A 14,068-nucleotide genomic window follows, 5' to 3' on the forward strand; every position below is an offset into this window, starting at 1 on the left:
GGAAGCGTCTGATGTGGTATGCGCCTGATTTCGGCTGGGGCATTTTTCTGAGCATTTGAATAATTTTCATTATGTATGGCATTTCTAAGTAAGCATGAACTGTAGATGCATTGTATGTAGTTGTATGCATAGTTAAAAATATGTTTACATACTCGCACCTGTGAGAGAATATTTCCTTTTATTTTCTTTGCACTGTTAGCGTTGGAGCACTTCAATGCTAATGCACCTGACCACAGGACAAATGCATTTTCTTTATGTAGATGCAGTGCCAGGATGCACAGAACATTTCCATGTTAGGCGTGTGCCCTCAGCCTGCAGCATCCTTACACACAGTGGTGTCTGTGAGTGTGAAGCTATCTGAACCATGGAATCACAGAATGGTTTGGGTTGGAAGGGATCTTAAAGCCCACCCAGTTCCAACCCCTGCCGTGGGCAGGAACACCACCACCAGATCAGGCTGCCCAGGGCCACATCCAACCTAGCTTAGAGCACCTCCAGGGATAGGGCATCCTCAACTTCTTGACTTCTTTAGGAAATACTGTCCCTGCAGACGAAATCTGAAATTCTTTAAACTCCATGAAAGTCCTTTTGTGTACCCTACAAAGGGTAGGGAGGCCCTTCAGAGGGATCTAGATAAGCTGGATCGCTGGGCTGAGGTGAATGGGATGAGGTTCAACAAGGCCAAGTGCCGGGTCCTGCACTTTGGCCACAACAACCCCATGCAGTGCTATAGGCTTGGGGATGAGTGGCTGGATGACTGTGAAGAGGAAAGGGACCTGGGGGTGTTGGCTGATGTTCGGCTGAACGTGAGCCAACAGTGTGGCCCAGGTGGCCACGATGGCCAATGGCATCCTGGCCTGCATTAGAAATAGTGTGGGCAGCAGGAGCAGGGAGGTGATCATCCCCCTGTACTCAGCACTGGTGAGGCTGCACCTCGAGTACTGTGTTCAGTTTTGGGCCCCTCACTACAGGAAAGACATTGAGGCCCTGAAGTGTGTCCAGAGAAGGGCAACAAAACTGGTGAGGGGTCTGGAACACAAATTTATGAGGAGCGGCTGAGGGAGCTGGGATTACTTAGTCTGGAGAAGAGGAGGCTCAGGGGAGGCCTCATTGCACTCTATACCTTCCTGAAGGGAGGTTGTGGTGAAGAGGGGTTTGGCCTCTTCTCCCACGCAACAAACAGGCTGCAAGCTACACCAGAGGAGGTTTAGATTAGACATAAAGAAGAACTTTTTCTCTCAGAGAGTAGTCAGGCACTGGAATGGCTGCCCAGGGAGGTGGTGGAGTCACCGTCCCTGGCAGTGTTCAAGAGGTGTCTGGATGAGGAGCTGTGAGATATGGTTTAGTAGCTTGTGGTAGCAACGGTAATGGGAGGATGATTGGACTAGATGATCTTGTAGGTCCTTTCCAACCTTGTGATTCTATGATTCTATGATTCTTTTAGCCATCCCATTCACAGCACTTGATTTTTCAAAAAGCCAAGCCCTCCATCAGTCAGTTGGTTGCTGCCTGTGGGAAGGCTTTGGGCTCACAGCCCGGCCCCAGCCCACAGCAGGGCTCTGTGGGGCTCCGCCGGTACCGATGCACGGGCAGGGAATGCACAGTTCCAGTAATTCTTAATTGCTGTTGCAAAAGCCAAAGTAAATTTGAGAGCAGCCCAGAGGCTGCTCCTACTTTATGCAGAAGGACATTCAGAGAAAACAGCTATTATAAAGTTTGTGTAAGCAAAAGAAAAAAAGAATTCTGTAATAACTCCTGGCTTCTTTGGACACATTTCCAACTGAGCAATTATTCAATTATTATTCTGCATGAATGCATTCCACGCTACCTTTAATCTACCGACTCTATTCTTGAGACTGCTTTTTCATTTAGGAACCTAATTTAAGTGGTTTAGAGCTTTTGAAAAGGGACACTTGAGGGATGACATTGCTCATGCTTCTTTTCAGTTCAGAAGGGAAATGTGTGTGGGCACGCATGTGTGTGGCTTCATGTGCCGGAGCTGACGGCAATCCGCACAGCCGTTTCTGAGGACAAAACAGACACTCGGATTCATCTGCCATAATAACAGGCTGTTGGCACTGTACAGCTAAAACTCTTGTCCCAGCTATGTCACACATCCTTGCCTCTTCTGAATACTTTCTTTGCTTCTTCTTTTTTTGGGTTTTAAACTTCTGCATGTAAGTATACTGTGCCACGGTTGTTTTAATTCATGTTTCTCTCTTCCACTCTTCTGCAGTGTGGCCTCCTGTTCCTCTGGCCTGTAGCACCTGTTCCAGATTTTCCTCTTTGTTTTACTGTTGTCTTCTGCACTCTGAGATTCACGCTTGTGCTTTGTGCCACTGTGGTGAGAAGAGGACCAGCTTCTCTCTAGTCCCAAAAGCCTATTCTGCCCAAAGCTGCGGTAATGCCACTTTGGTTGTGTCATTGTGTTTACCTTGTTTAATCCCTTGTTAGTCACCCTGAGGTCGCATGCAAAGCCAACGCTGCACAAGGAGTATCTTCTTTAACCTGCATCAAGTTTACAGCCATAGATCACAATGATAGTGCTTCATAGAATCACAGAATCTCCCAAACTGAAAGAGACCCACAAGGATCAGAGTCCAACTCCTGGCTCCCCATAAGACCACCCAAAATTCAAACCCTGTATTGGAGTGCATTGTTCAAACACTTCTTGCACTCCTATAGTTCGGGGCCACTGCCTTGAGGAGCTTGTTCCAGGGCTCGACCATTTTCTGGTGAAGAACTTTTTCCTGATACACAACCTGAATTTTGTTTTATTATGAAGAAAAAAGATGTATTAATAGGAATGTGTTCTGAATACAAATAAATACAGTTACTGTTTTGAGGCAGGAACAGATCAGAGAAAAGTTTCAGTTTCTCTGCAGAAAAAAATGCCAATCCATTCCTTGGCTTCACGTGTTACAGGAAACCCTGGAGGACAGAGCTGTGCGTGCCACAGGGGGAACCACAGTTCCTACAAGATCCTGAACTCTGAATGTCTTTGAATTCTTAGCAGTTAAAGTATCAACATCATTAATAACATGCAGATTTTGAGCTGATCATGGAGAGTGATGGAATCTTCACCACTTGGTCTCCTGCCACCACAGACTTATGCTAGCTCTCCTATCATTTCAAACCTCTGTCATTAGGAGCTAAAACTGGAGTTTAAAGCATAGTCTTAAGGTTCCTAAATGACAGACATGCTTGAATACTTGAATACTTAAGTCCCTGTGATATCCAGAGAATGTAAGTATTAAAGTATCTGTTTAAGTGCCTTGCTGAATGTGGATGACTTCTATTTGTCATAGTGTTGCTTTTATATATACATGGCACTTTTGTGCTTCTTTCAGCTGGAACTAGATGATGAATTCAGAGAGTATTGCTAAGTAAGGCTCTTATACTTTGAAATCATCTGTTCAAAAACCATAGTTTGGGAGCAAAGTTTTATGATCTGTAAAGTACGCACTGTTAACATGAGCTCTGGAAGCTAAGAAGTTAAGAAGTTAAACTGTTTAGCACAACCACTCTATGTACTGCAATCACAAACAAAAAAAAAATTCGTAAAACCTTTTTCAAAATTCATCTAATGCAATTCATAGTGTTCTTGAAGATTACTTTCTGAAATACTATTGCTAAATAGTGTTTAGCAATCATATATAGGAATTTTTGTCTCGTTTTTAATAATCTGTGCAGGTTACCAATATGCGTATATCCAAACATACACCATTTTCAGTAACTTGCTTCACAGAGATATACAACTGTATACAACATAGGACTGTGGGCAGGCTGGGAAACCATGCACCCATGCTTTTTCTTTCTGTCCTATGTGTCTGTCATCTGTTCCTAAAATCATCCACCAGTGGAAACCACACAATGTCCCACAATAGCTCTACAGTGTCATCTCTTTACTGTCATTATTGTTTTCCATTTTCCCAGCAGTTGAACACCTGAGAACTTTCCTTGCTGCAAAGTAGCTCCCTTTCTTCTCTCTGAGCCTAGAGAACAGGAGCATCATCTTATAATAATCCTATTTGGAGGCTTTTTTTCTCTTCAACCTTATACGTTTTCCTCACTGATTTCTTTTACTAAGTCAAAACAACAATCAGGGCTACACAATGCATCTTCTTTTCGTGGAAATTATTATGAAGCATTGGAAAGAAACAGTATGATCTGAGTGAAAGAAAAATCTTCTGCAACTTGTTTGCCACAGATTATTTCTATAACTGTCACTTTGGGAATTTCTATAAATAAAATCACTATCACTCTTCTGAGAAGTGAACGTTTTCTACCATTTTTTAAACAATGAAAAAATACAGATCTGTTTTTCATCTAAATTCTTTATATATTTGAAATCACTCATAGAAAAAAGTCCAAAGAAATGTGGTTAGCTTTGACGAAAAGAAGCCTCCCAGTGGGATATTTAACAGAATACCTAGAAAACAGCGTTGAAAGACTTATAATATTTGGATCCCGTTTTTTAGCCTCTCGTTCTGTGACCTCTGATCTCCAGAGGACCTTACTTCACTTTGACTCATTATCCTCTGCAGTGATAACACTTTGGGCACAGGGGAGAAAGAAGGACTAATTGACCTTCCGCTTGAGCAAAGCTTTTGCATGACCTTTTACATATTAATGATGGATGTCTGACTTACAGCTTTTTTGGTATTCCAACGCTGCACAAGTTTTGGCTTTCCTGCCCTGCCTGCCTTTTCCTCCTGCCTTATGAAAATCCCTGTGTGCAGGCACGTGTGCGTGCAGGCAGCAGCCTTCCCCCAAGTATTCCCAGGCTGCCCAGCAGTGCCTGGGGGCAGCGCGTGGGGTGAGGCAATGATTCAGCTGGTGAAAGGAGATGGCAGTTCATGTCCTGCCCCAAATAGCTTTTCTTTCTTTTGTCCTCTCCCTGGGTCCTCTAAATCCAGGCCGCTTTTCTCTGCAGATCTCCCCAGTAAGAAGAGGACAAAAGTCCCCCTGCAGTTGGAGGGAGGGGATGCAAACAGGTTTCTAGTGCCAGATGGAGCCCGATGGCTGCAGTCACTGACAGCTTCAGATAGGCAATTGGTTAGTTTTTTAATAAAAGGAAAACAATGGCTGTTTTAAACTTAGAAGGGAAGAGTAAAACACGTCACTAGAAACAATATTGTAGTAGTTCACATAAATGTAATAAATGGATAAGGTATAGAATGAATACTAATTTCAGTAGAAACTGCTCATTTCTCAAAGAGCAAAAAAACAGTGACAATTCTGCAAATATTATCTTACTTAATACAAAAATAGGCACTTTGCTTTCAGCATTTAGGGACTGCTTCTGAAACTGCTGAGTGCTCATGCCTCCCATTAACTGTTGTGGAGCTGAGAGCAGCTGGCATCCTGAGGAATCAGGCTCTTTGGTAGTTTTAATTTAGTCTGACAATAACGTTGAATAAAAATATTCTTGGGGATAGCCCGCAATTATATAGTATGAGCTCATTCCTTCATTATAAAATGTGAGGTGAAACCATTCATAACTGCCGGCCAATATTACAACAGGCAATTCCAGTTTTTCTTTGCATGGGAAAAGCACTAGTAAGCTTTAATGAGTTTCAAAAATAGCTGCCGCATCAGAAAATTGTAATTGTGCTTGTTTTTCTAATGTGAATACCTGTTCAGCAGACATCGCTTGAACAATGGAATCCAAATAGACCAGGGTATGTAAAATAGCTACTTCTATTTGTCAGCTGCACACCCATTGTTTTCAGTCAGAGCCTGCAGAGCAGCTTCAGCTGTACATTCCTAGGAAGTGAATAATATCAGTTGAGATTATGCTACAGTACCACATCTATTACAAGCACATTATAAAGATTGAATATAACCTAATTAGGAAATGCTGAAGTCTGCTGGGTGTGGGCTGGTAAAGAGCCATTTTATACGACCTGAAAATGACAGTTTGCAGAGGATAAAACAAAAGGTAGCACTGCAGATTTCAGCCCCTGAATCCAGATATCACATATGCATCTCACATTCCTCGTACCATTACCACTAAGCTAAACAATCGCTCTCCAAGTTTCACTTCCATGCAACTCTTTTGTAAACACTTTGTGAATCCAGCAGCAGGACAAGCCAAATTTGGTCACAGTCTTATTTTTAATCCAGATGAGAATTAGAGCTACCTTCTGGCTTTCAGTGCTGGAAGGATGAGGCTGGGGAAGGAGTCAGCCAGAGGTTCTCCCAAGAAGCAGTAGCTCTGTGTGCCCTCAAAGAAGGTTGTGCTTCCTTGGCACTGCCTATGGAAGAGCCCCTGGCACTCACCATAAACCCCACCGGCTTGCAAAAGTAGGAGCAGACCAGTTGTCTCCTTTGGGTTCTCGCACACTCTCTCTGGTATTAATTCAACAGCAAAAGATAGCAAATACCTTAAGACCATAGTGTTCTACCTTGATGATTGGACAGTTCCATCTGTAAAGTGGCTTCAATTTGTTCTCAGTTTTGGATTTGGATAGGATGTATCTAAGGAAATGGAAGGTGTCATTTTCTCACAGATTTCTCAAGGGCCTTACTTTTCCTTTACTGGACAAGTGAAGGGGCAAGCTTTTCCAATAACACCATAGGACTTGCCTCTTCTAATAGGTCTGACATCCCTTCTGATCTGCAGGACAAAACTGTGTCACTGCTTGCAGCCTTACCACAGCATCACTGGTCAACATTATAGGATTTCACAGCCATAGAAGCCTCTATCAGCTGCCTCTGTCTGCACGTCATTGTTATCTGGGTGTGCTGCTGGCTAATAAGAAGTCACTGACAAAATGCCTTCAAACATTTCTCTTGTCTTGCATTTACTACGTGGTTCCAAACTGAAAGTTGCAGTAATGCCAACAGCTAGAACAGATCAGTGCTCCAAGCTGGATTCATGCCCTACCACTGCTGAAATAGAGGCTACAGAGAGAAAAACTTCAGCATGCCAAGCTGAAAGCAGTTTACTATGTTTATGGGACAAAGTCATATCTGTACAGGTACTCACAAGGGACAGACCAGTTTTCCCACAGCACACCACAGAATGGTGCAATTGACTGTGCTGTTAACACCAGTAAATATCACCTCAGACATCACCGTATGCCACGTTACTGAATACAGTAGCAGGATAGATACACTGGAGATTATCTGTGCCATTCATGTGCTTAGACCTAAGCTAAAAAGCAGTAATTACCTGTTTTCTTTGCCACGAGGATCTTTTTGAGACCACATGCCCACTGGAAACAAAGGAGTGATTCATCTCATTCTGTGTTGGTCTTCACACAGTGCCTTGTTTAAACACTGTGGAATTGATTCACAGCTGATTTTACTAGATGCCAGAAGTAACTGTTAAGATCAAAGGCATAATGCTGGTGTGAAGTCCCCATTAGGCATCTCACTTAAAGACTACATAGACACTACAGTTCATAGAAGAATATACTTTGTGCACTTCCTTATCTTTTGTTGGTTCCTTATCCATGCAGCTCCTACCCTGTGTCCTGAAGACCAGGATCATATCTGCCACTGCTGTACATTCCCCCAACATTAGAGACTTGAACCCTTCTTACAGAAGTGATTAGCTATGCCTATGCTCTGCATTAATGTGAACATTTAAAATACAAAATTTGTAAAGTCCCACTGCCCCACAAATATTCTTTAGTTCACAGCTCAGGCGAGTAAGAAACCAAGCTTGAAAACACCAACCTCCCCAACATTTTAAAGGTCTGCTTTTTGTTGTTGGTTTTTGTATTGTTTTGTTTTGTTTAGCTTGAACACCATCTCCAGATCAGTTAAGATCTTAACTAAGAAGCTAGTTACTACCCTGTTTTTAAGCCACAGTTTTTAATGTGTGACCCATGGGCCTCTGAGTGCCACTTCTAAGGGTTTTTTTAAGTAAGAAAAGCACGTGCATTATCAGTAGGTTTGCATTTGCACAGGAAAATTTTTAGAAGCCTGGAGAATGAGAAATATTGAATATATAGTCCAGAGAATGCAAACTTACACCTTTTTGCTACACATGGAAAAGATTTAGCTGCTTATTTTAGGTTGAAAAAAGTATTAGTGGGAATAAAATATATGGAAGGCTTAAAAATGATTAGACTGATAGCATCTGAAGTACATTCCGTAAGATACCCAGTGATTTGCAGAAAAACGTCTGAAAGCCTAGGAACAAATATTAATGTTATATGTTTTAATTTTCATAGTATTCACATCAATTATAGTGGTGTTTATGCCAGTACTCCTGTTACATAATTAGATGACCTGACATCTGGCTAAACAACCAACATATTGCATGTCATTAAAACACTGATCAAATTGCATAGGATAATAATTTGGCAGTAGTGGAAAACTTCATTTGCTTGTAATAAATAGCTGTGGATTTTTTCCCCAGACAAAAATATTTTCATCTGAAGGATGTAACCTTCATTAACTCCTCCCTTCTCCTCCTCACCTTCCCACACATACATAAATATGTTGTCATCCTAGAAGATTATTTGGGAAACAAGTGGACTAATCTTTTGAAATGTGGTAACCGCCTACAAACTGACAATTAATTAAAAGCAAAAAGTGCCCTACTGGTGTAAATAAATTCTAGAATAGGAAAACCCTTAGGAATTTTACATGCTTCTAGGAATTTTACATGCAATAAATTTGTCCAGAACCGGGCCCTTGAATCCTTTGTGTCTTTTGACACTGACTGAATATTTTAAATCTCATTCTGCTTTAGCTATATTATGCTTTTGAGTAACCTTTTAAGCAAACTGGTATGACTGGAACATATATTTTAGGTAAGAAGGTCATCAGTCTGTATGTATTGAATGTGTCTGTGCTGAACGACATAATTTGTGTTTCTTAAGTATCCACAATACTTTGAGTTTTTTCTTTGGATTCTGGTACGTTTGAAGTTGGTTTTTATTTAATTTTATTATTTTTAATTTAGTTTACTATAGATGACTTACACTGATGTCTGCAGAGGCAACTAGAGCAGAACAAATACAGTCAGTTAGTAACATCTACCAGTTTACTAGAAGCACACTGAGAGTTTTTGTTATAACATTTCCACTACTTCCACCAAGCAGTGCTGAAAGTGCTAAGAACAGCTCCTTCTGTTTGGCCTAATCTTTCAGACTGCAACAAAAAGGTATGAGTTACCCTAGCCAGGTTATGAGTTAATATCTTTTGATGATGGATTAATAAGAATGCCTAAAAGTTTGTCACAAGCCCTCCTGTAAATGCAGACAACATGAAGTCCAGTAAACCACACTGGATTTGAGCTAGCATGTAATGAGGAGCAGAAATATACACCACTTTAAATCAGTTGCTTATTCACCCTTTCTGACTTCCATTTGTCTTCCCGAGTCTGTAAAAAGTAAATCTGAAAGAAGTAGAAAAATTTGGAATTGCTTTCATATATCTACTTTTTCTCCATTTCAACCTTATTTAAAATCAGGAGTGTCCTTTCTCTTTCCATCAAGTTTAGGTTTATTATATAAATACTCCACGTAGATTATTCAGTCTTCATTTTGATGCTAAGAAGCTCATAGCACCATTGAAGCCACAGCAGCCTTAAGCTAGACGATCAGTGCTCAGCTCAGATGTCCAGCACTGTGTGAACATCTGTGCATGAAGAGATGACTTTGCTATTTACTCTATTCCATTTTCAACTGGACTCTGAAGTGGTGAGCATATTTTATGCTGTACAGACTCTCATATGTTAAAAAAAATATATTGGTTTCATGGAATGATATCATAGGGAAACTCTCTCATGGTATGTCCGACTATGGGAAAATGAAATAAAAAATGTGTCATCAAAAAAGTGCCAGAGCAGCTCACCATAAATTCTCTAGTGGATTCCATCAAAAAAGGAAAGAGCCTTACTCAGAGTTACTCACAATTGACCAGTTCCTGAAGCCTCTAACAAAGATTTCCTTAGGCTCTGACTAGGCAGGGTATGTGCAGAAACAATTCTTCCTGAAGGGACTCTTGTTTGGAAAGTGTCCAGTGCTCGGGATAAGGGAGGAAAGTTTCAGCTGGGAGGAGACAGAGGAAGGAATCTGATTTCTGCATGTCAGTGTTTTCATATTTACCTCTGCTTGGCCTTGCTTGCCATTGTGTAGTGTTTGTTTTAAAAGTGATTCAGAATTTATGGAGTCTTTCAGGAGGATGTCCAGTAACCTGTGATTCATGACATCCTGCAAAAGTTGCACGCTGGTTAATAATACCCTCTCTGTATGAAACTGCGTTTCTGAGCTGTGAAACATCACAAGTGCTGACAAATCATTCCAACCTAATTCTCTTGAAAACCTATTTCGTGATGTACAGCCCTTAGGAGCACAGGCTGACCCCTAACAGTTTCCAGAGCACTTGGTGGCTGGCTGACAGGCATCACAGAGCCCAGCCCTGCACACACACCAGCCCCCGCAAGATGTTGGTATTAAAGAGCTTACACACAATGATGCTGCATTATCTGAATAACTGTTGGATTATTTAAACTACAAGCTTCCAGTTTACAGGTTTGGTCTGCAAAACCCTGTCAGCATGGCCCTGCTCCCTGCTCTGGAGCAGCCCCAGGGGCCTAGGCCAGGCCAGGTTATCTTACAGCCCACCCAAGTCCAAAGGAAAGTTTGCTGGCTTCGGAGAGCTCTCTGCCTGGCAACAGGCCGAATGAGATATACAAGTTTGGAGTTAGCATACTATTTAGATCTGAATTTAAATTACACTGCTATTTAGAATCAAGGGAATTATTTATTTTACCAATAGTATTAAAAAATTAACATTATTAACACCTAGGGTAATACATATGGAAGTATGCAGTCTATTAAAGTGAAATGGAAATAAATATGTAGGAAGAAAAGTGGCATTAAAAGCAAGTTACAGTAATACTGCTGCCTACAGACAAGTAGGCTTTAGGGTTTGTTTTTGGCTCCCAAGGAACTTGCTAGCACTGATCTGCTGAACTTTGGTAAAGTGTGTCCTTAACAGAAAATTCTGTCTGGACTTCCAACTGACTTGTAAGAACACAGTGACAATGACATGAATATTCTTGTTTTGTAGTTAGGGAGATTTCTTTTCTGCAAAGTAAGAAGGCGGCCATTTCACTGTCCTCAACAGGAATTATTGAAAGGCAAATACTGACGTGGGAGATAAATGCCCATCTGAATTACCTCACACCTAAATAACTATTTCCAGGGGATGAGGAAGCAGTAGCTGAGACCAAAGCAGGATCAAGAAATGCTGAACTTCCACATTCCATTTCTCCTTTTGGCGTAATATTGCCATTTTCTGTAAATAGATGTGGCTTAAGCTGACTGGTACAGGATATTGTAAATTGAAACACTTCCTAAAAAACACAATGCTTGCACAGGTGCAGTGAGCTACAGGATGATAGTTATTCAGTGACGCTCATCCTCACAAATATATGTCTCTTGATCCATGTGGTCAGAAGAAACCTTTTCAGACACCTTTTTTCTTATCATTGAGAAGTGTAAGACGTTAAGAGTGTTTTCAAACAGGATGAAAAGGCTACATCCTGCATGGATTTGAAAGGAATAGATTGCAAAGAGCCCACAGTAGCCCGTAATATCCTTCCTGCTTGGTTGGACCTATCACTGCTGATCTCAATATAGGGAAGTCCCAAATAAATAGGAGCTTTCAGCTTCCCCACTTGTGCTGCATTCCTGATTGGTATCTAAGCCCCTATTATTTGCTGGCCAATGGGGAGGCAAATGCATCATCGATTAGCTCATGGTAGGTTTGAATCAAGGAATGTGAGTATGTGAAATTGCAGCACAGTTAGATCACCATAGGCCGATGCCTGCTAAGAATCAACCTTGCCCTGTTGTTTTTTGAGAATATATCCCATTTCCTATGGAACAGGGATATTTCTGGTGCAGCAGTTAGGCGCAGGCTGTGCTGAGGCCAAGGGCATGGGCTTGCTCTTGTGTGCATGCCGTGCTCCTCCTGACTCTGCCAGGACCTGACCCTCACCATGAGTAGCTCTCTTCTGGGCTTCTGTACGGCCTCCTGGGCTGGAAGCAGGCAGCATGCCTCTGCCTTTCTGCCCAGTGCAAAGCTGGCAAGGGATGGGCAGCCCACACTCAGGAATCAAATGTGATTCTGGGTCCACCCCCAGGCCCTCAGACTTGTTCTACAGTGATTGACCATGACTGCCACCCCTCTCCAAGTTCGAAGTATGCAAGCCACACCTCAGAGCTCTTTAACATCACACCCAGAAGCTCCTTGCATAACATCCACATGGTGCTTCTTGACTGTCCAGCAGGGACGACCCTCTAGGACTCAGCCTTACTCCTCTTCCAGCAACATGAGCTGTAATTAGGGGCAGGTCAGCAAAGTGAGGTGGCTGGGAGGCAGGACTGGGGCATTGCCTGACAGCCCCAGAGGCTCCTTGCTCTGGCAGTTCTGAGCAGGCCAGGACCCACTTTGGGTGCTGGTGTCCTTCTGGCCCTGGGAAGAGCAGTGCCAGGAGCAGAAATGGCAGAAATGTGTCATCACCTCGGCTGCCATGGGGCTCAGCTGCAGGCACCCTGAGGGGAAAGCTGGAGCCACATTAAATCTGTGGCTAATTGCATGGATTTATATGCCTTCTCTTAACTATCTCCATGGTGGCACAGTCGCTGTGTAACTCTTATCAGAGCTGCTCACTCCTACTTATAGTCCACATGTATCCTTTGCTTTCACAGTTTTTGTTTTTCCAAGTTTCCAAAAGGACTCCATGTGGTTTGTTGGGACAAGAGACTCCAACAGCCACTGTGTCTTTTGCTAATGTTATTTTTGACAGCAACTGAACAGTGACTATTAGTATTCATTTCCATAATGTAGGTCTCATAAAGAAAATGGCGTAATCAAATAATACCTCATTTTGTATTGCTTATTTGATGGAAGGGAAGAGTTGAGATAATTTGCCACTTCATCATCCTCCTAATTAAAAGTCTGATGCTTGAGGCTTCTACCCAGGACGCCCATTTGTTACTATTAGGGTGGTACAATGCCAGGTCAAATTCTGACAAAATGCACATCTTTTAATGGTTGGATTCTGCTGTTGTTAAGAGTAGTGCAAATCAGAAGAAAACTCCGCTGATGTTAAGGTAGCTGTGGTGCTAAATTGTCAGCGAAACTGAATCTTATAAGAAAAGATGTAATGTTAATGTCTGCCTTATGTTTGTGGATGGTTTAGTTTGAAGAAAGAGGTACAAAACAAAAGCTAAGGATTAATGAATTCCTATTTCCCAAAGCATATACAATATCCAGATTTTCCTCGAATTTGCACTTGGATAACTTCATAGATTTGTGGATAAAAAGAAAATGAAAGAATCTGCACTAAGTACAAAATTTTGGATTGTATTTGTTTAAAAGCTATGCCTTAATATAACAAACTAAGCTAAGGAACTGACATGAAAATCAACTTTTAAGTGAAGACAAATGCACTTTAATAGTATTCTTTGTAAATTGTCCTGAATCTCGCTGTATATCATTCATTAGGAATGATATACATAGGAAGCTATTCATTATTTTTAGCAATGATCAAGTGGTTCTAGATAAAAGGCTTAAAGCCGGACTTTGAAGGTCCTGTTGTTTTCATTAGTTGGGGAGATGAACTGGATCAGACCTGATGAGTCATTGCATGAGCGTGCAGGAATGTTGATCCAGCTGCATATCGGGATTCTCAGGTGCGCATTTCTTGTTTGGAATTAATAGGGAAGCATTACACATTCAATAGATGCTTACTAGATGGAGAATGTTTTCTCCTGGGACGAAGGACATGTTGGCCAAACTCCTCATGGCAGCAGTGTACAATACATACAACTGATGGAAATGCAATGATTTCTGATCTGCTTTGACTTTCTATCTTAGTTCCTTTTTTTTTTTCGTAGTCCAAAGATAGTAATGCAACAGTGAGCATTACTAAAGAGCTGTTTTTGCCATTTTTACCTCTAACTTACAGTGAAAGAGAAAGTTAATGTCTCGGACTGGCAGGTAGCCAAAGTTTAGGAACTTCTCACCTACAGAAGTTTGCAGAGAGCATATGCAATAGATATGAGCTATTGTTACTATTTTTTTAATA

At 41.6% G+C, this 14,068-nt stretch overlaps 1 protein-coding gene across 1 annotated transcript in view; it reads left to right on the forward strand.

Moving 5' to 3' along the window:
• Window positions 1-14,068, forward strand: part of RMDN2 (regulator of microtubule dynamics 2) — a 155,358-nt gene that overhangs the window by 46,468 nt on the left and 94,822 nt on the right. The gene's annotated exons all lie outside the window — the stretch shown is intronic.

The sequence above is a fragment of the Phasianus colchicus genome, chromosome 2, assembly GCF_987193195.1.
Source record: "Phasianus colchicus chromosome 2, bPhaCol1.hap1.1, whole genome shotgun sequence".
NCBI lineage: Eukaryota > Metazoa > Chordata > Aves > Galliformes > Phasianidae > Phasianus > Phasianus colchicus.